Raw genomic sequence first — 27,876 nt, forward strand, 5'->3', positions numbered from 1 at the left:
TCTTTCATGCGTCTGTGTTCATGTTCTTGTTCCTCTCTAATTCTATTGTGATGGTACTGTAACATTTGTAACATTTGTGATGGAGTGTTACCTTGCCAGGTACTCTCGAATTTTAATACTCTATTCTTTACTGGGGGCAGAGCATTTTCTACTAATTTTGTTACAAACAGATGTGGGTATGATTCGCTACTTGCTTTTATGCCACTATTTATACCAAAACATTTTTCAAATCGGGCATAGTAATCACTAGTGTCTTCATCTTGCTTCTGCTTACAGGCTGAAATTGTACCCCAATCTTCCTTTTTCGTAGTTAATAAACGCGGCAGTACCTGTACTAGTAATCCTGGTAATGCCTTAGTTTTGTCCCCAAGCCCTGCTCCTGCAGTTCGGGCCTTTTCTTCAGCTTCTAACACTGACCATTCTATCTTTTGGTCTCCTACCTCCCACTCTTTTTCCTTGAGTTTTTCATAAATGCCAGCAGGCATCAATACCTTTAATATTGTCATAATGTCGGGGTAGGTATACTCTCCCATGAGTAACATGTCTTTAATTTCTCGGTGAAAACCCGCTGGGTCTTTGTCATGACTGGGTACCACTTTCTTCATTTGTAACAATTCTATTTTCGATATGGGCGTATATACAAATACGCGTTTAAACTGATTGTCCTCACCCTTTATTGGGTGCACTTCTCGTAAGGGATTCTGTCTATCTATGTGATACGTAGTTCTTTCCTTGACGGACAATGGAACATGTTCTGAACATACAAAAAGAATATACTGCTTTCTTGATTCTAGAATTTCTTTAATTAATTCAGTACCTGGACCTCTCCATTTATTCATAAGTAATTCAGTCAGTATGTCAGGCAAGGGACCAGGGTCCGAATGCTGACTCCGATATAGTATAATGAGTTGTTGAATCATATAAATCCCAGCTAACCTTTGTTCATCTGGGGTAAGATTCAAAAATGTGCGTACTACTGTATCATCACTATATTTTCCGGGACTGTCCACCCAATGGACAGCTGCCCTGGCTAAATCTTGTTCATCCATAGAATCGAGGAAATGATAACCCCTTCGTTCTCGGAGTAGTTTGTCGGCGGTTTGGAACGAATGCTCGTTAGACCTTATATTAATTATAGGTATTTGAAAATTCCTGTTATTATCTGGACATATCGGATGTATTGAGTCAGTATGATATCTAGTCTGATTCCTATTACAAGATCTTCCTCTACCTACATAGGCTATGGTGTCCGACTGTCCTGTGGGCAGTCCTGACCCTTCTTCCTCGTTTTGTTCGAACTCGTCTACCTCTAATCGCTCTTCGTGTAGGCGTTCTATTTCTTTACGGATCTTTCGGCACATGGCTATTATACAATTTTGTTTATCATGTCTCCCTTCTGATATATTCTGGCTCCATCTTGTAAGAATTTTCATTGCTTCCGGGTCTACCCCCGGTCGGTCTTGATTTCTGATCACACAGTTTATGAGGAAACGTAACAGTTCCCCCTGTATCTCTACTTTCTGGTATTCCATAGCTCTGTAAATACATTCTGGATCTCGCCCTGTTTGGACAAAATGATATATATTATCTAGATGCGCAGTCATTCCTGGTAACTTCGCTAAATACACTGCGGCTCGTCTGATACGCAATGATGCTAGGGTCATTTCGTCCTCCTTTCCAGGCACCGGGTCATATCTACAATCTATAAGAAGTTCCTTAAGCGCACGGGCACTAAGGAGTTTGGGTGTACGTGAATGCGCTGACTCTTGAAAAGTAAGTTTATTTATTCTGGGTGGCGTAGAAAAGATATTGGTAGCTCCTCCCGCGGCCCCATCTGGGGCGTCGGGTGTAAAAGGATTCGTCGAACGTGACACAGCAACTACAGGTGTGGACACAGCCATAGAAGTAGCTGTAGGAGTGGATACAGAAACAGATGTGCTTGCCGGAACTTGTGATTCGATTTGTTGCTGTAGGGATACGGGCACTGGATCTTGGCGTTGAACCTCCCTGGTATGCGGTCTATGTGGGGCGGAATTAGCATACTCGGGAGCTGCGTCATCTAAATATGAGGAAAGAAAAACATCTTCTGCGGTTCTAGGATGCCCCTTAGGATGTACCTTTATTGGGAACAATGGGGTTGGCAAGTCTTTTGGTGTTTCTGGAGTAGCCTTAGGTAATCCTTCGGCCAGAAGGGGATACATACCATTCATAAGGGCATTTCTTTGTCTGTCTACTTGTTCTGATTTCACTCGGATACCTTCCTCAATTAATAGATTCTCTCGAACTTTATTGGAATTCTCTTTACTCTTCTCTTCCTGTCTACGTGCTTTTTCTGTTCGTCTATGTGATTCTTTACGCCATAATTCAACGGCGTCTTTCTGTGACTGTCTGACTTTCCTTTTCCATAACTCTTCCTCGACTTTCATGATGCACTCTGCATCCCAGGTCCCCGCTGTGGGCCACCTCTGACTTTCTGGTAATCCCTTGGTATAGTCTACCCATAAATCAAGAAATAATATAGCGTCTAAGCCATGTTTGTGATACATAAAGTGCCCTGGAGTGTCCCTAGGAGGAATAGGGACGGCTTCTTCGAGAACCCCTTTTCTGGTAGTGATCTGTCTTAATTTCGAAAAGAGCGGCATATTGAGAACTGACCTTATACTTGATTTTGACCTGATACTTGAATTTGAACAGACTTAATACAATAAACACGATAATGAACAGTCATTCATACCACGATATACAGAACATACTTAAACACTTTAAACATTAAACATTAAACCTTTAACTGAAACAACAATGATGATCGTCTGCATAACTAATCACCAAGCTTAATTCTCGACAATAACTAGACAATAACTAGACACTTCGGAATACTTCGGAATACTTGATATACTGCTAAACAGTACAGATACACTGCTAAAACAGTGCAGACCGGATTTGTGTACCCAAACCCGTCTTGACCGGCACAACCTATGTGCACGTCAGAAATGCCTCCCCAGCAATGGTACTCACCGGGTAGCTTCGGAAACGGAAGGCCTCAGTAACTTGAACTTGAACCGGACTGGACTCGACTCGACTCGTCGGACACTGGGCTTGACTTCGGACTGGTGGGTCTCTGTATACCTCGGATCTTGCTCTCTCAGCTAGGCTCTGGTCGGGATACTTCGCACTTCTCACCGCCTCGTCTGGGTGTTGATCGCAGTCTCAGTCGCCCCCGCTGGACCGGAGGGAGATACAGGAAATCCTGCTGGTACGCGTTATTGTCCGTCCAGCTGTGGCAGGAGACCGGGCCTGCAACGCACCGCCGGCGCGTGAGATGAGAAAGTGTCCCTGTTCGGGCGCCATCATGTGGTAAATATTTCTCCTTTACCGGGACTGAATTTGATACAGGAACATAGTAAAATAGCTCAATAAAATGAGAGGCAGAATCCGTGGTATTAGAGGTTCGGAATGGGCTTTATTCCATTAATTCGATTATAATCGGTTGCTCCCAATGTTCCGTCACCACGAAGGTTCAGGAAGTGAAGCACACACTTTATTGACAAGAAATGACTTTTATAGTACATACATGACAATGAAGTAAATGCAGTAGGCGTAACAATTGATAAGGAAAATGACGAGTTGTTCTGCGTAACCAGAAATGGGTGTAATAAGGCGAAAAAAGGAACATAATTGGTTGTGATGTCATGTATAGGTGGATCTATAAGATAATACTTGGCATGGATGCGCGCGCAGCAGTCTGACGTGTAATTGACGTGTAACTAGGGGGTGAAGGGGACTTGACATTTAGCTCTACATGTGGAGACAAGAAGTCTGGGGGGTCAAGTCAACCTAATCCCAAATCATATCTAACATCCTATGTTTAAAGAACTATGTTATCCATAAAAGAAGGACTCTCGGACAGAATCTATTCTATACTGACTGTGCGTGCATGTACAAGCGTCTAAGTGTCTACACTAAATGCGAGGGGGTAGGAATATTCCATGGTAACAAGGCTATGAATTACTTGCATGAGGACAGAGAAGCCGGCCTTTTGCTCGGTAACTGGAAGAATGTTTACTTAAGCTACTAGGCAGGAATGCATCGGCTGAGGGGGAAGCAGATAATTCGAAGGTGAAATACAGTTCTTGGCAGAGAATAGGCTGATGTCAGGCTTCGTGAGCCGCGCAGAGAATGAGACAAAGTTCATGGTCACAGATGCAGGCTCAGACTGGAGCTTTCAGAGGCAGAAGGCAAGAAGAGTTTGATGACAGAATCAGGGCCTACTTGCCTGGACTGTAAAATGGCATAAGTGAACCATATAAAGCCGGTGGCTTTTCATACTTAGGAATGGAATATCCGGCCTATTCATGGCGGATCTGACAGAGGACATGTTGACGGTGGACGCACATGTGTTTGCGTCTTTATAACTGGAACTGGAGGGAACACACAGGTACTTGTGACATGCACATAGAACTGTTGGGGTCCAAGATAGGGGACATAACTGACCAGAAAAATCCATATTTCCACAGTTTGGTGAAGGAAGGCTGGGAGCAATCTCCCAGGAAACCTCCCCAGAATGTATATAGTTACATGCTGGCCTTCCGAAACCAGACTCGGCGTTTCAGGCAACTTGCTGAGGCAAATCTGGAAGCCAGCCAGGAGGAGATGAAGCGGTGGTACGACCGGAATGCCACTCTGGTAGAGCTTCAACCTGGACAAAAGGTGTGGGTCTTGGCCCCAGTGGAGCCTTGTGCACTTCAGGATAAGTGGACAGGTCCATTTGAGGTTGTGGAGCGCAAAAGTCCTATCACCTACTTGGTGGACATGCAGACTCCCAGGAACCCTTTGAGGGTCCTACATGTTAACCGCCTTAAGCCCCACTTAGAGAGGACCAAAGTGGGCATGCTGCTGGCCACTGATGATGGAATGGAAGAGGAGACCGAGCCTCTTCCTGACCTCTTAGTGGCCTCTGAGAAAGATGGGTCAGTGGATGGAGTTAACCTCTCACCCACCCTGACGCCCGAACAACAGGAAGATTGCCGCCACCTGCTGGGACAATTCTCCGACCGATTCTCCCTGGTTCCTGGTGTCACAGATTGGTGCGTCCATGATGTGGACACAGGAGACAGCTTACCTGTGAAGCACAAGGCTTACAGGGTAACTGACAGGGTCCGAGCTTGCATCAAGGAGGAGGTCTCCAAAATGCTTGCGCTAGGGGTGGTTGAGTCCTCCAGCAGTCCTTGGTCCAGCCCCGTGGTCTTGGTCCCAAAGGCTGCTGCACCGGGAGCCACACCTGAACTCCGGTTCTGTGTGGACTACAGAGGACTCAATTCAGTCACGAAGACTGACGCGCACCCCATCCCCAGAGCTGATGAGCTCATTGATCGGCTGGGGGCTGCCCGGTTCCTCAGTACGTTTGATTTAACGTCTGGGTACTGGCAGATCGCCTTGACCGATGGGGCTAAAGAGAGGTCAGCATTCTCTACACCAGATGGGCACTTCCAGTTCCGAGTCATGCCATTTGGGATGAAGAATGCCCCTGCCACCTTTCAGAGGTTGGTCAACCAGGTACTGGTTGGGCTGGATGCGTTCAGTGCCGCCTACCTGGATGACATCGCGGTGTTCAGTGCCACCTGGCCTGAACACCTGCGCCACCTCTGGGAAGTATTGATGGCGCTGCGCCGCGCAGGCCTCACGATCAAGGCAAGCAAGTGCCAGATCGGGCAGGGTTCCGTGGTGTACTTGGGACACCAAGTGGGGAGTGGCAAGGTGGCACCCTTGCAACCCAAAATTGAGACCATCCTGGCTTGGGAACCCCCCAAGACGCAGACCGCAGTGAGGGCCTTCCTGGGGCTCACTGGGTACTACAGGAGGTTTGTCAAGGGCTATGGAACTATCGTTGCCCCCTTGACAGAGCTGACTTCGAAGAAGCAGCCCAGGAACGTGATTTGGACTGACACCTGTCAGAAAGCTTTCGACACCCTGAAGACTGCCATGTGCACGGCGCCCGTGCTCTTGGCCCCTGACTTCTCCAGGGAATTCCTAGTCCAGACAGACGCTTCAGAACATGGTGTAGGGGCTGTTCTCTCACAGATGACTGAGGAGGGCTGGGACCAACCCGTAGCCTTCATCAGTAGGAGGTTACTTCCACGGGAAAGTAGGTGGAGTGCAATTGAGCGAGAAGCATTTGCTGTGGTCTGGGCGCTGAAGAAGCTAAGACCCTACTTGTTTGGGTCTCACTTCCGGGTTCAGACGGACCACAGGCCCCTCAGATGGTTGATGCAAATGAGGGGTGAAAACCCGAAGCTGTTGAGGTGGTCCATCTCCCTACAGGGTATGGACTTTACGGTGGAACACCGTCCTGGTACAGATCACGCCAACGCTGACGGTCTGTCCAGGTATTTCCGCCTTAGTGATGAGGAACCCCCTGGGCAAGGGTAGTTCTCCCCACATTTCAGCTGGAGGGGACACGTGTTAGACCTGGCACCTTGGCGTGAGTTTCCCTTCCACTTTTTGATGGTGTGCCTCGATTGTTTTGCTGGTGTTGTCCGCTCAGGGCACTGCGCCACGGCTAATCCGTGCCGCAGTGCAAGTGCTCCCTAGGTAAAGTGTACCTGTAATTGATGTCCATGATTGGGTTATTGGATTCACTGTCAGTCCCCAGTAAAGTGCACCAGGGGTGCCAGGGCTTGTGAATGCCAATGCTGCTGGTGGGCTTGCAGCGCTGGTTGCGCCACCCACGGAAGCGGCTTTGTAAAATGTGTCTAGGGTCTGCCCCCGCAGACCCTGTGCGCGGTCCGGGACCGTCGCGCTGACTGCGCAAGTGCCCCCACTTGCCAGTCCCTAAAACCTTCCCTTACCTACATGTTAGCCACCCCTCTGGTAGGCCCAAGGGCAGGGTGCATTGTAGGCATAAGGTAGGACATGCCCTGATGTGTGTGGCATGTCTTAGTAGTGAATTACAGCCCTTGTCGTTTTTCACTATTGAAGGCTACCTGCTCTCCATAGGCCAGAATGGGCTGCCGGGATCGCGCCAACGCTGCGACCCCGGTGGACTCAGAGAGCATGGTAGAGTGTCAAGTTTAGTATGCCTGAACTCAGGATGATAAAATACTTCTTGTAGTCAAGTTTATTTTAATATCCTGGGTTTGTAAATACTACTTTTAGAAAGTTAGTATTTACTGACCTGACCATCTCAGTCCGCCTCTGCTGTGTGTGTGTGTGTTCTGCCTAGCAACAGTAAGGAGCAGGGTTGGGGGGATCCCCAGAGACAGGTCGGCTGCCAGGTGGTGGGCCGGGAGATGACACCAGGATGGGTGGGAGGAGTACACCTTGACTCTTGAATAGACCTGTGCTCTGCCACCACAAAGCCGGCGCCACCCCCTGTGGGGCGGCTGATGTCTCTGCCCTGCTGCTGAAAGGAAAGAGCAGAGTCACCATAACAAAGTGCTCCAGAACTGGACTGAGCCAGGCCAAGGCCCCCTGGCGCTAAAGAACAAAAGAATCATGGTATAAAAGTAGGAGCCTGGCTCCTAAAGAAATCAGAATCCTGTTGACCACAAAGAACCTCTGCCCGACTAGAAGGAGAAGGAGACGCTGGAGGAGCTGGCCTGCTGCCTGCCTTGCTGAGAAAGGAGAGGAAGAGACTATTGAAAAGACTTTGCTACTTTGTGCTTGAACATTCTCCAAGGGCTTGATCTGAGCTTGCCCCCTGAACTGAACCCCAGGACCAGTGGGTTCTCTGTGCTTCTTGCTCGTCCTCCAATTCGAGCCGTGTGTGCATCCCACCGGAAAAGAGACTGCGCCCCTCATCGCCCCTCCTAGGGCCGTGACACTCAGGAGCTCGCCTGCCGCAACCCCTTGAGAGCCCCGCTCCGTCCGGAGCCGCTCTCTGTCCCCGGGCTAGGCCGCCTGCACCCTGTCACCGCCTGCCATTGGAGCGCGCTGAACGTGCTATCACCCCTCCCGCCGGAAGCCGTCCGACGACTGTGATCTACGCCGGGTCATCCAGCTGCACTGACTCTGCCCTGTGACCCCGCTTCGCTATCCCCGGACATCTCAGGCCGCGCCGCCCCCGCTGTGGAGACCCTCCTGCACCGCCGTGCTAAAAGGGTCGCGGGCCGCGCCTGCCTCCTTGCCCACACCTGCTGATTGAGGACCCAAGAACACTTCTCCAAGCTGAGAGTCGCACCGACCTGTGCCGACTCTCCCCATCAAGAAAGAAGTTCCAGTATCGGGCTCGGGGCCCGCACCGCCTTATTTCCCCGTTCGCAGGAACCGATCTCTGTGAGTACTGGAACGACGAGTGACATTTGCAAGAGACTACAAAGTATCCATTTGAAACTACGAACCAAGAACATTGACCTGCTGTACAACCTGGTGGCCTAGCGAAAACGTTATTGGTCTTGTGATAAGTCTGCTGAGATATATATACCTTATTTTTACATAAAGAAACGTATTTTTATATATATCCAAGTCTGGTGTCCGTTTCTGGGGGGATTGATGTATTTACTGTGTGTACGATTGTAAGTGCTTAACCAACAACGCCTGAGGAATCGCCTTGGCTGCTCACGCCACGCACCTAGAGGGTGAGCAAGGGTCATTCGCGAGGGGTTATCCTGCGCCCTGACGTGGAGGAGAGGGTTCCTGCTTGACACAAGGGCAACCTTGCGCCAACCAGAGATCCCCGACTCTAACAATAATCATTTCTCAGTTCAGAAAACGCTCTACTCAACTACTTTAGACGAGGATACTGATCCTATTGATAAACACCTCATTGATATATTGCTTATCCTGTTCATAAATGTTTTAATTATGCCTTCTTTAAGAATGCATTACTTGATTTCAACTCTAGAATGATTTTTTATCTCTCTTTTGCTCTTTGTCACTCTTTTTTCCCTTTTCATTCAAAGCATTACTTTGACAATCTTCACAATACCACGTTTTTTTGTTTTTCAATTTAAGATGACCCATTCTAATGTTCACAGAACAACACTTTTCTTTTTAAAATGTATTAAACATTTGCGTGATGAAAATTATTTTTACATATAAGGACCAATAATAAGGTGCTGTTGAGATTTGAAATCAGGTTTTCCTGTTTACGAGACAGGCGCTCAAACCACTTAGCCACAGCACCTACTTTAGTGATATAGAAGGGATCATTAATTTAGTATTGGTGATCAAATTCTATGCCTGTGTTAAAGTGTCTTAATATGTATTCTAATGTTAAACAAGCAAGGATTCCTAATCTGTAAACAAGAATAGCTATGTTGTATTAAAAAAGAACACATTTTAAACTCAATCCCATATTTTGAATAGTTCATAAATACGTGTTTTACATATATTCATCAATATTGCTCAAATCTATGGTTATATTTCATCTGCCTCTTGCTCATTGAAATACCTTTTTGATTTTTGCAATCACAGTATTGTTACTATAATATTGAAAACACTTTCAGTTTTTATTAGGTTTAAGATGATCTGTTCAACCGAAAGATAAATCAGACTTTTCTAATTGAATTGAATCGCAGGACGACTTAATGAAAATAGTTTTTTATATAAGAATGAGGAAAGCAAGGCACTGCTGAGATTTGAACTCAGAATCTCCTGTTTACTAGACAGGCGCTTCAACCAGCTAAGCCACAGCACCCTCTTGAAAATGGTTTAAGGAACAGTTTGCCATACGGTGTTCAAGAGAATCCTGAGTTTTTCACTTTCATAATCATTTCTCAGTTCAGAAAACGCTCTACTCAACTACTTTAGACGAGGATACTGATCCTATTCATAAACACCTCATTGATATATTGCTTATCTTGTTCATAAATGTTTTAATCATGCCTTCTTTAAGAATGCATTACTTGAATTCAACTCTAGAATGATTTTTTATCTCTATTTTGCTCTTTGTCACTCTTTTTTCCCTTTTTCATTCAAAACATTACTTTGAAAATCTTCGCAACACCACGTTTTTTTGTATTTCAATTTAAGATGACCCATTCTAATGTTCACAGAACAATACTTTTCTTTTTAAAACGCATTAAACATTTGCGTGATGAAAATTATTTTTACATGTAAGGACCAATAATAAGGTGCTGCTGACATTTGAACTCAGGATTTCCTGTTTACTAGACAGACGCTTTAACCACTTAGCAACAGTACCTATTTTAGTGATACAGAAGGGATCATTAATTTAGTATTGGTGATCAAATTCTGTGCCTGTGTTAAAGTGTCTTAATATGTATTCTAATGTTAAACAAGCAAGGATTCCTAATCTGTAAACACGAATAGCTATGTTGTATTACAAAAGAACACATTTTAAACTCAATCCCATATTTTGAATAGTTCATAAATAAGTGTTTTACATATATTCATCAATATTGCTCAAATCTAGGGTTATATTTCATCTGCCTCTTGCTCATTGAAATACCTTTTTGATTTTTGCAATCACAGTATTGTTACTATATTATTGAAAACACTTTCAGTTTTTATTAGGTTTAAGATGATCTGTTCAACCGAAAGATAAATCAGACTTTTCTAATTTAATTGAATCGCAGGACGACTTAATGAAAATAATTTTTTATTTAGGAATGAGGAAAGCAAGGCACTGCTGAGATTTGAACTCAGGATCTCCTGTTTACTAGACAGGCGCTTTAACCAGCTAAGCCACAGCACCCTCTTGAAAAAGGTTTAAGGAACAGTTTGCCATATGGTGTTCAAGAGAAACCTGAGTTTTTCACTTTCATAATCATTTCTCAGTTCAGAAAACGCACTACTCAAATAGTTTAGACGAGGATACTGATCCTATTGATAAACACCTCATTGATATATTGCTTATCCTGTTCATAAATGTTTTAATTATGCCTTCTTTAAGAATGCATTACTTGAATTCAACTCTAGAATGATTTTTTATCTCTATTTTGCTCTTTGTCACTCTTTTTTCCCTTTTTCATTCAAAGCATTACTTTGAAAATCTTCACAATACCACGTTTTTTTGTTTTTCAATTTAAGATGACCCATTCTAATGTTCACAGAACAACACTTTTCTTTTTAAAATGTATTAAACATTTGAGTGATGAAAATTATTTTTACATGTAAGGACCAATAATAAGGTGCTGCTGAGATTTGTACTCAGGATTTCCTGTTTACGAGACAGGTGCTTTAACCACTTAGCCACAGCACCTATTTTAGTGATACAGAAGGGATCATTAATTTAGTATTGGTGATCAAATTCTGTGCCTCTGTTAAAGTGTCTTAATATGTATTCTAATGTTAAACAAGCAATGATTCCTAATCTGTAAACAAGAATAGCTATGTTGTATTACAAAAGAACACATTTTAAACTCAATCCCATATTTTGAATAGTTCATAAATAAGTGTTTTACATATATTCATCAATATTGCTCAAATATAGGGTTATATTTCATCTGCCTCTTGCTCATCGAAATACCTTTTTGATTTTTGCAATCACAGTATTGTTACTATAATATTGAAAACACGTTCAGTTTTTATTAGGTTTAAGATGATCTGTTCAACCGAAAGATAAATCAGACTTTTCTAATTTAATTGAATCGCAGGACGACTTAATGAAAATAATTTTTTATTTAAGAATGAGGAAAGCAAGGCACTGCTGAGATTTGAACTCAGGATCTCCTGTTTACTAGGCAGGCGCTTTAACCAGCTAAGCCACAGCACCCTTTTGAAAATGCTTTAAGGAACAGTTTGCCATATGGTGTTCAAGAGAAACCTGAGTTTTTCATTTTCATAATCATTTCTCAGTTCAGAAAACGCTCTACTCACCTACTTTAGACGAGGATACTGATCCTATTGATAAACACCTCATTGATATATTGCTTATCCTGTTCATAAATGTTTTAATTATGCCTTCTTTAAGAATGCATTAATTGATTTCAACTCTAGAATGATTTTTTATCTCTATTTTGCTCTTTGTCACTCTTTTTTCCCTTTTTCATTCAAAGCATTACTTTGAAAATCTTCACAATACCACGTTTTTTTGTTTTTCAATTTAAGATGACCCATTCTAATGTTCACAGAACAACACTTTTCTTTTTAAAATGTATTAAACATTTGCGTGATGAAAATTATTTTTACATGTAAGGACCAATAATAAGGTGCTGCTGAGATTTGAACTCAGGATTTCCTGTTTACGAGACAGGCGCTTTAACCACTTAGCCACAGCACCTACTTTAGTTATATAGATGGGATCATTAATTTAGTATTGGTGATCTAATTCTATGCCTGTGTTAAAGTGTCTTAATATGTATTCTAATGTTAAACAAGCAAGGATTCCTAATCTGTAAACAAGAATAGCTATGTTGTATTAAAAAAGAACACATTTTAAACTCAATCCCATATTTTGAATAGTTCATAAATAAGTGTTTTTCATATATATTTATCAATATTGCTCAAATCTAGGGTTATATTTCATCTGCCTCTTGCTCATTGAAATACCTTTTTGATTTTGCAATCACAGTATTGTTACTATAATATTGAAAACACTTTCAGTTTTTATTAGGTTTAAGATGATCTGTTCAACCGAAAGATAAATCAGACTTTTCTAATTTAATTGAATCGCAGGACGAATTAATGAAAATAGTTTTTTATTTAAGAATGAGGAAAGCAAGGCACTGCTGAGATTTGAACTCAGGATCTCCTGTTTACTAGACAGGAGCTTTAACTAGCTAAGCCACAGCACCCTCTTGAAAATGCTTTAAGGAACAGTTTGCCATATGGTGTTCAAGAGACTCCTGAGTTTTTCACTTTCATAATCATTTCTCAGTTCAGAAAACGCTCTACTCAACTACTTTAGACGAGGATACTGATCCTATTGATAAACACCTCATTGATATATTGCTTATCCTGTTCATAAATGTTTTAATTATGCCTTCTTTAAGAATGCATTACTTGAATTCAACTCTAGAATGATTTTTTATCTCTATTTTGCTCTTTGTCACTCTTTTTTCCCTTTTTCATTCAAAGCATTACTTTGAAAATCTTCACAATACCATGTTTTTTTGTTTTTCAATTTAAGATGACCCATTCTAATGTTCACAGAACAACACTTTTCTTTTTAAAATGTATTAAACATTTGCGTGATGAAAATTATTTTTACATATAAGGACCAATAATAAGGTGCTGTCGAGATTTGAAATCAGGTTTTCCTGTTTACGAGACAGGCGCTTTAACCACTTAGCCACAGCACCTACTTTAGTGATATAGAAGGGATCATTAATTTAGTATTGGTGATCAAATTCTATGCCTGTGTTAAAGTGTCTTAATATGTATTCTAATGTTAAACAAGCAAGGATTCCTAATCTGTAAACAAGAATAGCTATGTTGTATTAAAAAAGAACACATTTTAAACTCAATCCCATATTTTGAATAGTTCATAAATACGTGTTTTACATATATTCATCAATATTGCTCAAATCTAGGGTTATATTTCATCTGCCTCTTGCTCATTGAAATACCTTTTTGATTTTTGCAATCACAGTATTGTTACTATAATATTGAAAACACTTTCAGTTTTTATTAGGTTTAAGATGATCTGTTCAACCGAAAGATAAATCAGACTTTTCTAATTGAATTGAATCGCAGGACGACTTAATGAAAATAGTTTTTTATATAAGAATGAGGAAAGCAAGGCACTGCTGAGATTTGAACTCAGAATCTCCTGTTTACTAGACAGGCGCTTCAACCAGCTAAGCCACAGCACCCTCTTGAAAATGCTTTAAGGAACAGTTTGCCATACGGTGTTCAAGAGAATCCTGAGTTTTTCACTTTCATAATCATTTCTCAGTTCAGAAAACGCTCTACTCAACTACTTTAGACGAGGATACTGATCCTATTCATAAACACCTCATTGATATATTGCTTATCTTGTTCATAAATGTTTTAATCATGCCTTCTTTAAGAATGCATTACTTGAATTCAACTCTAGAATGATTTTTTATCTCTATTTTGCTCTTTGTCACTCTTTTTTCCCTTTTTCATTCAAAACATTACTTTGAAAATCTTCGCAACACCACGTTTTTTTGTATTTCAATTTAAGATGACCCATTCTAATGTTCACAGAACAATACTTTTCTTTTTAAAACGCATTAAACATTTGCGTGATGAAAATTATTTTTACATGTAAGGACCGATAATAAGGTGCTGCTGACATTTGAACTCAGGATTTCCTGTTTACGAGACAGACGCTTTAACCACTTAGCAACAGTACCTATTTTAGTGATACAGAAGGGATCATTAATTTAGTATTGGTGATCAAATTCTGTGCCTGTGTTAAAGTGTCTTAATATGTATTCTAATGTTAAACAAGCAAGGATTCCTAATCTGTAAACACGAATAGCTATGTTGTATTACAAAAGAACACATTTTAAACTCAATCCCATATTTTGAATAGTTCATAAATAAGTGTTTTACATATATTCATCAATATTGCTCAAATCTAGGGTTATATTTCATCTGCCTCTTGCTCATTGAAATACCTTTTTGATTTTTGCAATCACAGTATTGTTACTATAATATTGAAAACACTTTCAGTTTTTATTAGGTTTAAGATGATCTGTTCAACCGAAAGATAAATCAGACTTTTCTAATTTAATTGAATCGCAGGACGACTTAATGAAAATAATTTTTTATTTAAGAATGAGGAAAGCAAGGCACTGCTGAGATTTGAACTCAGGATCTCCTGTTTACTAGACAGGCGCTTTAACCAGCTAAGCCACAGCACCCTCTTGAAAAAGGTTTAAGGAACAGTTTGCCATATGGTGTTCAAGAGAAACCTGAGTTTTTCACTTTCATAATCATTTCTCAGTTCAGAAAACGCACTACTCAAATAGTTTAGACGAGGATACTGATCCTATTGATAAACACCTCATTGATATATTGCTTATCCTGTTCATAAATGTTTTAATTATGCCTTCTTTAAGAATGCATTACTTGAATTCAACTCTAGAATGATTTTTTATCTCTATTTTGCTCTTTGTCACTCTTTTTTCCCTTTTTCATTCAAAACATTACTTTGAAAATCTTCACAATACCATGTTTTTTTGTTTTTCAATTTAAGATGACCCATTCTAATGTTCACAGAACAACACTTTTCTTTTTAAATGTATTAAACATTTGCGTGACGAAAATTATTTTTACATGTAAGGACCAATAATAAGGTGCTGCTGAGATTTGAACTCAGGATTTACTGTTTACGAGACAGGCGCTTTAACCACTTAGCCACAGCACCTATTTTAGTGATACAGAAGGGATCATTCATTTAGTATTGGTGATCAAATTCTGTGCCTCTGTTAAAGTGTCTTAATATGTATTCTAATGTTAAACAAGCAATGATTCCTAATCTGTAAACAAGAATAGCTATGTTGTATTACAAAAGAACACATTTTAAACTCAATCCCATATTTTGAATAGTTCATAAATAAGTGTTTTACATATATTCATCAATATTGCTCAAATATAGGGTTATATTTCATATGCCTCTTGCTCATCGAAATACCTTTTTGATTTTTGCAATCACAGTATTGTTACTATAATATTGAAAACACGTTCAGTTTTTATTAGGTTTAAGATGATCTGTTCAACCGAAAGATAAATCAGACTTTTCTAATTTAATTGAATCGCAGGACGAATTAATGAAAATAGTTTTTTATTTAAGAATGAGGAAAGCAAGGCACTGCTGAGATTTGAACTCAGGATCTCCTGTTTACTAGACAGGAGCTTTAACTAGCTAAGCCACAGCACCCTCTTGAAAATGCTTTAAGGAACAGTTTGCCATATGGTGTTCAAGAGACTCCTGAGTTTTACACTTTCATAATCATTTCTCAGTTCAGAAAACGCTCTACTCAACTACTTTAGACGAGGATACTGATCCTATTGATAAACACCTCATTGATATATTGCTTATCCTGTTCATAAATGTTTTAATTATGCCTTCTTTAAGAATGCATTACTTGAATTCAACTCTAGAATGATTTTTTATCTCTATTTTGCTCTTTGTCACTCTTTTTTCCCTTTTTCATTCAAAGCATTACTTTGAAAATCTTCACAATACCATGTTTTTTTGTTTTTCAATTTAAGATGACCCATTCTAATGTTCACAGAACAACACTTTTCTTTTTAAAATGTATTAAACATTTGCGTGATGAAAATTATTTTTACATATAAGGACCAATAATAAGGTGCTGTTGAGATTTGAAATCAGGTTTTCCTGTTTACGAGACAGGCGCTTTAACCACTTAGCCACAGCACCTACTTTAGTGATATAGAAGGGATCATTAATTTAGTATTGGTGATCAAATTCTATGCCTGTGTTAAAGTGTCTTAATATGTATTCTAATGTTAAACAAGCAAGGATTCCTAATCTGTAAACAAGAATAGCTATGTTGTATTACAAAAGAACACATTTTAAACTCAATCCCATATTTTGAATAGTTCATAAATAAGTGTTTTACATATATTCATCAATATTGCTCAAATCTAGGGTTATATTTCATCTGCCTCTTGCTCATTGAAATACCTTTTTGATTTTTGCAATCAAAGTATTGTTACTATAATATTGAAAACACTTTCAGTTTTTATTAGGTTTAAGATGATCTGTTCAACCGAAAGATAAATCAGACTTTTCTAATTGAATTGAATCGCAGGACGACTTAATGAAAATAGTTTTTTATATAAGAATGAGGAAAGCAAGGCACTGCTGAGATTTGAACTCAGAATCTCCTGTTTACTAGACAGGCGCTTCAACCAGCTAAGCCACAGCACCCTCTTGAAAATGCTTTAAGGAACAGTTTGCCATACGGTGTTCAAGAGAATCCTGAGTTTTTCACTTTCATAATCATTTCTCAGTTCAGAAAACGCTCTACTCAACTACTTTAGACGAGGATACTGATCCTATTCATAAACACCTCATTGATATATTGCTTATCTTGTTCATAAATGTTTTAATCATGCCTTCTTTAAGAATGCATTACTTGAATTCAACTCTAGAATGATTTTTTATCTCTATTTTGCTCTTTGTCACTCTTTTTTCCCTTTTTCATTCAAAACATTACTTTGAAAATCTTCGCAACACCACGTTTTTTTGTATTTCAATTTAAGATGACCCATTCTAATGTTCACAGAACAATACTTTTCTTTTTAAAACGCATTAAACATTTGCGTGATGAAAATTATTTTTACATGTAAGGACCGATAATAAGGTGCTGCTGACATTTGAACTCAGGATTTCCTGTTTACGAGACAGACGCTTTAACCACTTAGCAACAGTACCTATTTTAGTGATACAGAAGGGATCATTAATTTAGTATTGGTGATCAAATTCTGTGCCTGTGTTAAAGTGTCTTAATATGTATTCTAATGTTAAACAAGCAAGGATTCCTAATCTGTAAACACGAATAGCTATGTTGTATTACAAAAGAACACATTTTAAACTCAATCCCATATTTTGAATAGTTCATAAATAAGTGTTTTACATATATTCATCAATATTGCTCAAATCTAGGGTTATATTTCATCTGCCTGTTGCTCATTGAAATACCTTTTTGATTTTTGCAATCACAGTATTGTTACTATAATATTGAAAACACTTTCCGGTTTTATTAGGTTTAAGATGATCTGTTCAACCGAAAGATAAATCAGACTTTTCTAATTTAATTGAATCGCAGGACAAATAATGAAAATAGTTTTTTATTTAAGAATGAGGAAAGCAAGGCACTGCTGAGATTTGAACTCAGGATCTCCTGTTTACTAGACAGGCGCTTTAACCAGCTAAGCGACAGCACCCTCTTGAAAATGCTTTAAGGAACAGTTTGCCATATGGTGTTCAAGAGAATCCTGAGTTTTTCACTTTCATAATCATTTCTCAGTTCAGAAAACGCTCTACTCAACTACTTTAGACGAGGATACTGATCCTATTGATAAACACCTCATTGATATATTGCTTATCCTGTTCATAAATGTTTTAATTATGCCTTCTTTAAGAATGCATTACTTGACTTCAACTCTAGAATGATTTTTTATCTCTCTTTTGCTCTTTGTCACTCTTTTTTCCCTTTTTCATTCAAAGCATTACTTTGAAAATCTTCACAATACCACGTTTTTTTGTTTTTCAATTTAAGATGACCCATTCTAATGTTCACAGAACAACACTTTTCTTTTTAAAATGTATTAAACATTTGCGTGATGAAAATTATTTTTACATGTAAGGACCAATAATAAGGTGCTGTTGAGATTTGAACTCAGGTTTTCCTGTTTAGGAGACAGGCTTTAACCACTTAGCCACAGCACCTACTTTAGTGATATAGAAGGGATCATTAATTTAGTATTGGTGATCAAATTCTATGCCTGTGTTAAAGTGTCTTAATATGTATTCTAATGTTAAACAAGCAAGGATTCCTAATCTGTAAACAAGAATAGCTATGTTGTATTAAAAAAGAACACATTTTAAACTCAATCCCATATTTTGAATAGTTCATAAATAAGTGTTTTACATATATTCATCAATATTGCTCAAATCTAGGGTTATATTTCATCTGCCTCTTGCTCATTGAAATACCTTTTTGATTTTTGCAATCACAGTATTGTTACTATAATATTGAAAACACTTTCAGTTTTTATTAGGTTTAAGATGATCTGTTCAACCGAAAGATAAATCAGACTTTTCTAATTGAATTGAATCGCAGGACGACTTAATGAAAATAGTTTTTTATATAAGAATGAGGAAAGCAAGGCACTGCTGAGATTTGAACGCAGGATCTCCTGTTTACTAGACAGGCGCTTTAACCAGCTAAGCCACAGCACCCTCTTGAAAAAGTTTTACGGAACAGTTTGCCATATGGTGTTCAAGAGAAACCTGAGTTTTTCACTTTCATAATCATTTCTCAGTTCAGAAAACGCACTACTCAAATAGTTTAGACGAGGATACTGATCCTATTGATAAACACCTCATTGATATATTGCTTATCCTGTTCATAAATGTTTTAATTATGCCTTCTTTAAGAATGCATTACTTGATTTCAACTCTAGAATGATTTTTTATCTCTCTTTTGCTCTTTGTCACTCTTTTTTCCCTTTTCATTCAAAGCATTACTTTGACAATCTTCACAATACCACGTTTTTTTGTTTTTCAATTTAAGATGACCCATTCTAATGTTCACAGAACAACACTTTTCTTTTTAAAATGTATTAAACATTTGCGTGATGAAAATTATTTTTACATATAAGGACCAATAATAAGGTGCTGTTGAGATTTGAAATCAGGTTTTCCTGTTTACGAGACAGGCGCTCACACCACTTAGCCACAGCACCTACTTTAGTGATATAGAAGGGATCATTAATTTAGTATTGGTGATCAAATTCTATGCCTGTGTTAAAGTGTCTTAATATGTATTCTAATGTTAAACAAGCAAGGATTCCTAATCTGTAAACAAGAATAGCTATGTTGTATTAAAAAAGAACACATTTTAAACTCAATCCCATATTTTGAATAGTTCATAAATACGTGTTTTACATATATTCATCAATATTGCTCAAATCTATGGTTATATTTCATCTGCCTCTTGCTCATTGAAATACCTTTTTGATTTTTGCAATCACAGTATTGTTACTATAATATTGAAAACACTTTCAGTTTTTATTAGGTTTAAGATGATCTGTTCAACCGAAAGATAAATCAGACTTTTCTAATTGAATTGAATCGCAGGACGACTTAATGAAAATAGTTTTTTATATAAGAATGAGGAAAGCAAGGCACTGCTGAGATTTGAACTCAGAATCTCCTGTTTACTAGACAGGCGCTTCAACCAGCTAAGCCACAGCACCCTCTTGAAAATGCTTTAAGGAACAGTTTGCCATACGGTGTTCAAGAGAATCCTGAGTTTTTCACTTTCATAATCATTTCTCAGTTCAGAAAACGCTCTACTCAACTACTTTAGACGAGGATACTGATCCTATTCATAAACACCTCATTGATATATTGCTTATCTTGTTCATAAATGTTTTAATCATGCCTTCTTTAAGAATGCATTACTTGAATTCAACTCTAGAATGATTTTTTATCTCTATTTTGCTCTTTGTCACTCTTTTTTCCCTTTTTCATTCAAAACATTACTTTGAAAATCTTCGCAACACCACGTTTTTTTGTATTTCAATTTAAGATGACCCATTCTAATGTTCACAGAACAATACTTTTCTTTTTAAAACGCATTAAACATTTGCGTGATGAAAATTATTTTTACATGTAAGGACCAATAATAAGGTGCTGCTGACATTTGAACTCAGGATTTCCTGTTTACTAGACAGACGCTTTAACCACTTAGCAACAGTACCTATTTTAGTGATACAGAAGGGATCATTAATTTAGTATTGGTGATCAAATTCTGTGCCTGTGTTAAAGTGTCTTAATATGTATTCTAATGTTAAACAAGCAAGGATTCCTAATCTGTAAACACGAATAGCTATGTTGTATTACAAAAGAACACATTTTAAACTCAATCCCATATTTTGAATAGTTCATAAATAAGTGTTTTACATATATTCATCAATATTGCTCAAATCTAGGGTTATATTTCATCTGCCTCTTGCTCATTGAAATACCTTTTTGATTTTTGCAATCACAGTATTGTTACTATATTATTGAAAACACTTTCAGTTTTTATTAGGTTTAAGATGATCTGTTCAACCGAAAGATAAATCAGACTTTTCTAATTTAATTGAATCGCAGGACGACTTAATGAAAATAATTTTTTATTTAGGAATGAGGAAAGCAAGGCACTGCTGAGATTTGAACTCAGGATCTCCTGTTTACTAGACAGGCGCTTTAACCAGCTAAGCCACAGCACCCTCTTGAAAAAGGTTTAAGGAACAGTTTGCCATATGGTGTTCAAGAGAAACCTGAGTTTTTCACTTTCATAATCATTTCTCAGTTCAGAAAACGCACTACTCAAATAGTTTAGACGAGGATACTGATCCTATTGATAAACACCTCATTGATATATTGCTTATCCTGTTCATAAATGTTTTAATTATGCCTTCTTTAAGAATGCATTACTTGAATTCAACTCTAGAATGATTTTTTATCTCTATTTTGCTCTTTGTCACTCTTTTTTCCCTTTTTCATTCAAAGCATTACTTTGAAAATCTTCACAATACCACGTTTTTTTGTTTTTCAATTTAAGATGACCCATTCTAATGTTCACAGAACAACACTTTTCTTTTTAAAATGTATTAAACATTTGAGTGATGAAAATTATTTTTACATGTAAGGACCAATAATAAGGTGCTGCTGAGATTTGTACTCAGGATTTCCTGTTTACGAGACAGGTGCTTTAACCACTTAGCCACAGCACCTATTTTAGTGATACAGAAGGGATCATTAATTTAGTATTGGTGATCAAATTCTGTGCCTCTGTTAAAGTGTCTTAATATGTATTCTAATGTTAAACAAGCAATGATTCCTAATCTGTAAACAAGAATAGCTATGTTGTATTACAAAAGAACACATTTTAAACTCAATCCCATATTTTGAATAGTTCATAAATAAGTGTTTTACATATATTCATCAATATTGCTCAAATATAGGGTTATATTTCATCTGCCTCTTGCTCATCGAAATACCTTTTTGATTTTTGCAATCACAGTATTGTTACTATAATATTGAAAACACGTTCAGTTTTTATTAGGTTTAAGATGATCTGTTCAACCGAAAGATAAATCAGACTTTTCTAATTTAATTGAATCGCAGGACGACTTAATGAAAATAATTTTTTATTTAAGAATGAGGAAAGCAAGGCACTGCTGAGATTTGAACTCAGGATCTCCTGTTTACTAGACAGGCGCTTTAACCTGCTAAGCCACAGCACCCTTTTGAAAATGCTTTAAGGAACAGTTTGCCATATGGTGTTCAAGAGAAACCTGAGTTTTTCATTTTCATAATCATTTCTCAGTTCAGAAAACGCTCTACTCACCTACTTTAGACGAGGATACTGATCCTATTGATAAACACCTCATTGATATATTGCTTATCCTGTTCATAAATGTTTTAATTATGCCTTCTTTAAGAATGCATTAATTGATTTCAACTCTAGAATGATTTTTTATCTCTATTTTGCTCTTTGTCACTCTTTTTTCCCTTTTTCATTCAAAGCATTACTTTGAAAATCTTCACAATACCACGTTTTTTTGTTTTTCAATTTAAGATGACCCATTCTAATGTTCACAGAACAACACTTTTCTTTTTAAAATGTATTAAACATTTGCGTGATGAAAATTATTTTTACATGTAAGGACCAATAATAAGGTGCTGCTGAGATTTGAACTCAGGATTTCCTGTTTACGAGACAGGCGCTTTAACCACTTAGCCACAGCACCTACTTTAGTTATATAGATGGGATCATTAATTTAGTATTGGTGATCTAATTCTATGCCTGTGTTAAAGTGTCTTAATATGTATTCTAATGTTAAACAAGCAAGGATTCCTAATCTGTAAACAAGAATAGCTATGTTGTATTAAAAAAGAACACATTTTAAACTCAATCCCATATTTTGAATAGTTCATAAATAAGTGTTTTTCATATATATTTATCAATATTGCTCAAATCTAGGGTTATATTTCATCTGCCTCTTGCTCATTGAAATACCTTTTTGATTTTGCAATCACAGTATTGTTACTATAATATTGAAAACACTTTCAGTTTTTATTAGGTTTAAGATGATCTGTTCAACCGAAAGATAAATCAGACTTTTCTAATTTAATTGAATCGCAGGACGAATTAATGAAAATAGTTTTTTATTTAAGAATGAGGAAAGCAAGGCACTGCTGAGATTTGAACTCAGGATCTCCTGTTTACTAGACAGGAGCTTTAACTAGCTAAGCCACAGCACCCTCTTGAAAATGCTTTAAGGAACAGTTTGCCATATGGTGTTCAAGAGACTCCTGAGTTTTTCACTTTCATAATCATTTCTCAGTTCAGAAAACGCTCTACTCAACTACTTTAGACGAGGATACTGATCCTATTGATAAACACCTCATTGATATATTGCTTATCCTGTTCATAAATGTTTTAATTATGCCTTCTTTAAGAATGCATTACTTGAATTCAACTCTAGAATGATTTTTTATCTCTATTTTGCTCTTTGTCACTCTTTTTTCCCTTTTTCATTCAAAGCATTACTTTGAAAATCTTCACAATACCATGTTTTTTTGTTTTTCAATTTAAGATGACCCATTCTAATGTTCACAGAACAACACTTTTCTTTTTAAAATGTATTAAACATTTGCGTGATGAAAATTATTTTTACATATAAGGACCAATAATAAGGTGCTGTTGAGATTTGAAATCAGGTTTTCCTGTTTACGAGACAGGCGCTTTAACCACTTAGCCACAGCACCTACTTTAGTGATATAGAAGGGATCATTAATTTAGTATTGGTGATCAAATTCTATGCCTGTGTTAAAGTGTCTTAATATGTATTCTAATGTTAAACAAGCAAGGATTCCTAATCTGTAAACAAGAATAGCTATGTTGTATTAAAAAAGAACACATTTTAAACTCAATCCCATATTTTGAATAGTTCATAAATACGTGTTTTACATATATTCATCAATATTGCTCAAATCTAGGGTTATATTTCATCTGCCTCTTGCTCATTGAAATACCTTTTTGATTTTTGCAATCACAGTATTGTTACTATAATATTGAAAACACTTTCAGTTTTTATTAGGTTTAAGATGATCTGTTCAACCGAAAGATAAATCAGACTTTTCTAATTGAATTGAATCGCAGGACGACTTAATGAAAATAGTTTTTTATATAAGAATGAGGAAAGCAAGGCACTGCTGAGATTTGAACTCAGAATCTCCTGTTTACTAGACAGGCGCTTCAACCAGCTAAGCCACAGCACCCTCTTGAAAATGCTTTAAGGAACAGTTTGCCATACGGTGTTCAAGAGAATCCTGAGTTTTTCACTTTCATAATCATTTCTCAGTTCAGAAAACGCTCTACTCAACTACTTTAGACGAGGATACTGATCCTATTCATAAACACCTCATTGATATATTGCTTATCTTGTTCATAAATGTTTTAATCATGCCTTCTTTAAGAATGCATTACTTGAATTCAACTCTAGAATGATTTTTTATCTCTATTTTGCTCTTTGTCACTCTTTTTTACCTTTTTCATTCAAAACATTACTTTGAAAATCTTCGCAACACCACGTTTTTTTGTATTTCAATTTAAGATGACCCATTCTAATGTTCACAGAACAATACTTTTCTTTTTAAAACGAATTAAACATTTGCGTGATGAAAATTATTTTTACATGTAAGGACCGATAATAAGGTGCTGCTGACATTTGAACTCAGGATTTCCTGTTTACGAGACAGACGCTTTAACCACTTAGCAACAGTACCTATTTTAGTGATACAGAAGGGATCATTAATTTAGTATTGGTGATCAAATTCTGTGCCTGTGTTAAAGTGTCTTAATATGTATTCTAATGTTAAACAAGCAAGGATTCCTAATCTGTAAACACGAATAGCTATGTTGTATTACAAAAGAACACATTTTAAACTCAATCCCATATTTTGAATAGTTCATAAATAAGTGTTTTACATATATTCATCAATATTGCTCAAATCTAGGGTTATATTTCATCTGCCTCTTGCTCATTGAAATACCTTTTTGATTTTTGCAATCACAGTATTGTTACTATAATATTGAAAACACTTTCAGTTTTTATTAGGTTTAAGATGATCTGTTCAACCGAAAGATAAATCAGACTTTTCTAATTTAATTGAATCACAGGACGACTTAATGAAAATAATTTTTTATTTAAGAATGAGGAAAGCAAGGCACTGCTGAGATTTGAACTCAGGATCTCCTGTTTACTAGACAGGCGCTTTAACCAGCTAAGCCACAGCACCCTCTTGAAAAAGGTTTAAGGAACAGTTTGCCATATGGTGTTCAAGAGAAACCTGAGTTTTTCACTTTCATAATCATTTCTCAGTTCAGAAAACGCACTACTCAAATAGTTTAGACGAGGATACTGATCCTATTGATAAACACCTCATTGATATATTGCTTATCCTGTTCATAAATGTTTTAATTATGCCTTCTTTAAGAATGCATTACTTGAATTCAACTCTAGAATGATTTTTTATCTCTATTTTGCTCTTTGTCACTCTTTTTTCCCTTTTTCATTCAAAACATTACTTTGAAAATCTTCACAATACCATGTTTTTTTGTTTTTCAATTTAAGATGACCCATTCTAATGTTCACAGAACAACACTTTTCTTTTTAAATGTATTAAACATTTGCGTGACGAAAATTATTTTTACATGTAAGGACCAATAATAAGGTGCTGCTGAGATTTGAACTCAGGATTTCCTGTTTACGAGACAGGCGCTTTAACCACTTAGCCACAGCACCTATTTTAGTGATACAGAAGGGATCATTCATTTAGTATTGGTGATCAAATTCTGTGCCTCTGTTAAAGTGTCTTAATATGTATTCTAATGTTAAACAAGCAATGATTCCTAATCTGTAAACAAGAATAGCTATGTTGTATTACAAAAGAACACATTTTAAACTCAATCCCATATTTTGAATAGTTCATAAATAAGTGTTTTACATATATTCATCAATATTGCTCAAATATAGGGTTATATTTCATATGCCTCTTGCTCATCGAAATACCTTTTTGATTTTTGCAATCACAGTATTGTTACTATAATATTGAAAACACGTTCAGTTTTTATTAGGTTTAAGATGATCTGTTCAACCGAAAGATAAATCAGACTTTTCTAATTTAATTGAATCGCAGGACGAATTAATGAAAATAGTTTTTTATTTAAGAATGAGGAAAGCAAGGCACTGCTGAGATTTGAACTCAGGATCTCCTGTTTACTAGACAGGAGCTTTAACTAGCTAAGCCACAGCACCCTCTTGAAAATGCTTTAAGGAACAGTTTGCCATATGGTGTTCAAGAGACTCCTGAGTTTTACACTTTCATAATCATTTCTCAGTTCAGAAAACGCTCTACTCAACTACTTTAGACGAGGATACTGATCCTATTGATAAACACCTCATTGATATATTGCTTATCCTGTTCATAAATGTTTTAATTATGCCTTCTTTAAGAATGCATTACTTGAATTCAACTCTAGAATGATTTTTTATCTCTATTTTGCTCTTTGTCACTCTTTTTTCCCTTTTTCATTCAAAGCATTACTTTGAAAATCTTCACAATACCATGTTTTTTTGTTTTTCAATTTAAGATGACCCATTCTAATGTTCACAGAACAACACTTTTCTTTTTAAAATGTATTAAACATTTGCGTGATGAAAATTATTTTTACATATAAGGACCAATAATAAGGTGCTGTTGAGATTTGAAATCAGGTTTTCCTGTTTACGAGACAGGCGCTTTAACCACTTAGCCACAGCACCTACTTTAGTGATATAGAAGGGATCATTAATTTAGTATTGGTGATCAAATTCTATGCCTGTGTTAAAGTGTCTTAATATGTATTCTAATGTTAAACAAGCAAGGATTCCTAATCTGTAAACAAGAATAGCTATGTTGTATTACAAAAGAACACATTTTAAACTCAATCCCATATTTTGAATAGTTCATAAATAAGTGTTTTACATATATTCATCAATATTGCTCAAATCTAGGGTTATATTTCATCTGCCTCTTGCTCATTGAAATACCTTTTTGATTTTTGCAATCAAAGTATTGTTACTATAATATTGAAAACACTTTCAGTTTTTATTAGGTTTAAGATGATCTGTTCAACCGAAAGATAAATCAGACTTTTCTAATTGAATTGAATCGCAGGACGACTTAATGAAAATAGTTTTTTATATAAGAATGAGGAAAGCAAGGCACTGCTGAGATTTGAACTCAGAATCTCCTGTTTACTAGACAGGCGCTTCAACCAGCTAAGCCACAGCACCCTCTTGAAAATGCTTTAAGGAACAGTTTGCCATACGGTGTTCAAGAGAATCCTTAGTTTTTCACTTTCATAATCATTTCTCAGTTCAGAAAACGCTCTACTCAACTACTTTAGACGAGGATACTGATCCTATTCATAAACACCTCATTGATATATTGCTTATCTTGTTCATAAATGTTTTAATCATGCCTTCTTTAAGAATGCATTACTTGAATTCAACTCTAGAATGATTTTTTATCTCTATTTTGCTCTTTGTCACTCTTTTTTCCCTTTTTCATTCAAAACATTACTTTGAAAATCTTCGCAACACCACGTTTTTTTGTATTTCAATTTAAGATGACCCATTCTAATGTTCACAGAACAATACTTTTCTTTTTAGAACGCATTAAACATTTGCGTGATGAAAATTATTTTTACATGTAAGGACCGATAATAAGGTGCTGCTGACATTTGAACTCAGGATTTCCTGTTTATGAGACAGACGCTTTAACCACTTAGCAACAGTACCTATTTTAGTGATACAGAAGGGATCATTAATTTAGTATTGGTGATCAAATTCTGTGCCTGTGTTAAAGTGTCTTAATATGTATTCTAATGTTAAACAAGCAAGGATTCCTAATCTGTAAACACGAATAGCTATGTTGTATTACAAAAGAACACATTTTAAACTCAATCCCATATTTTGAATAGTTCATAAATAAGTGTTTTACATATATTCATCAACATTGCTCAAATCTAGGGTTATATTTCATCTGCCTGTTGCTCATTGAAATACCTTTTTGATTTTTGCAATCACAGTATTGTTACTATAATATTGAAAACACTTTCCGGTTTTATTAGGTTTAAGATGATCTGTTCAACCGAAAGATAAATCAGACTTTTCTAATTTAATTGAATCGCAGGACAA

The 27,876-nt window shown here is 37.0% G+C and overlaps 8 non-coding genes across 8 annotated transcripts; all 8 read right to left on the bottom strand.

The window, feature by feature from the left end:
• Positions 1 to 10,580: 10,580 nt before the first annotated feature.
• On the bottom strand, positions 10,581 to 10,654 carry TRNAT-AGU (transfer RNA threonine (anticodon AGU)). Its single transcript has one exon. It is a non-coding gene; the product is annotated as a tRNA-Thr (tRNA).
• Positions 10,655 to 12,108: 1,454 nt separating this feature from the next.
• TRNAT-CGU (transfer RNA threonine (anticodon CGU)) lies at positions 12,109 to 12,181 on the bottom strand. The gene has a single exon. It is a non-coding gene; the product is annotated as a tRNA-Thr (tRNA).
• A 2,480-nt stretch (positions 12,182 to 14,661) lies between these two features.
• On the bottom strand, positions 14,662 to 14,735 carry TRNAT-AGU (transfer RNA threonine (anticodon AGU)). The gene has a single exon. It is a non-coding gene; the product is annotated as a tRNA-Thr (tRNA).
• Positions 14,736 to 15,168: 433 nt separating this feature from the next.
• TRNAT-CGU (transfer RNA threonine (anticodon CGU)) lies at positions 15,169 to 15,241 on the bottom strand. The gene has a single exon. It is a non-coding gene; the product is annotated as a tRNA-Thr (tRNA).
• Positions 15,242 to 20,776: 5,535 nt separating this feature from the next.
• On the bottom strand, positions 20,777 to 20,850 carry TRNAT-AGU (transfer RNA threonine (anticodon AGU)). Its single transcript has one exon. It is a non-coding gene; the product is annotated as a tRNA-Thr (tRNA).
• Positions 20,851 to 22,304: 1,454 nt separating this feature from the next.
• On the bottom strand, positions 22,305 to 22,377 carry TRNAT-CGU (transfer RNA threonine (anticodon CGU)). The gene has a single exon. It is a non-coding gene; the product is annotated as a tRNA-Thr (tRNA).
• Positions 22,378 to 24,857: 2,480 nt separating this feature from the next.
• TRNAT-AGU (transfer RNA threonine (anticodon AGU)) lies at positions 24,858 to 24,931 on the bottom strand. Its single transcript has one exon. It is a non-coding gene; the product is annotated as a tRNA-Thr (tRNA).
• Positions 24,932 to 25,364: 433 nt separating this feature from the next.
• Positions 25,365 to 25,437, bottom strand: TRNAT-CGU (transfer RNA threonine (anticodon CGU)). Its single transcript has one exon. It is a non-coding gene; the product is annotated as a tRNA-Thr (tRNA).
• Between the last annotated feature and the right edge of the window lie 2,439 nt (positions 25,438 to 27,876).

This window comes from Triturus cristatus, chromosome 8 (assembly GCF_964204655.1).
Source record: "Triturus cristatus chromosome 8, aTriCri1.1, whole genome shotgun sequence".
Lineage (NCBI taxonomy): Eukaryota > Metazoa > Chordata > Amphibia > Caudata > Salamandridae > Triturus > Triturus cristatus.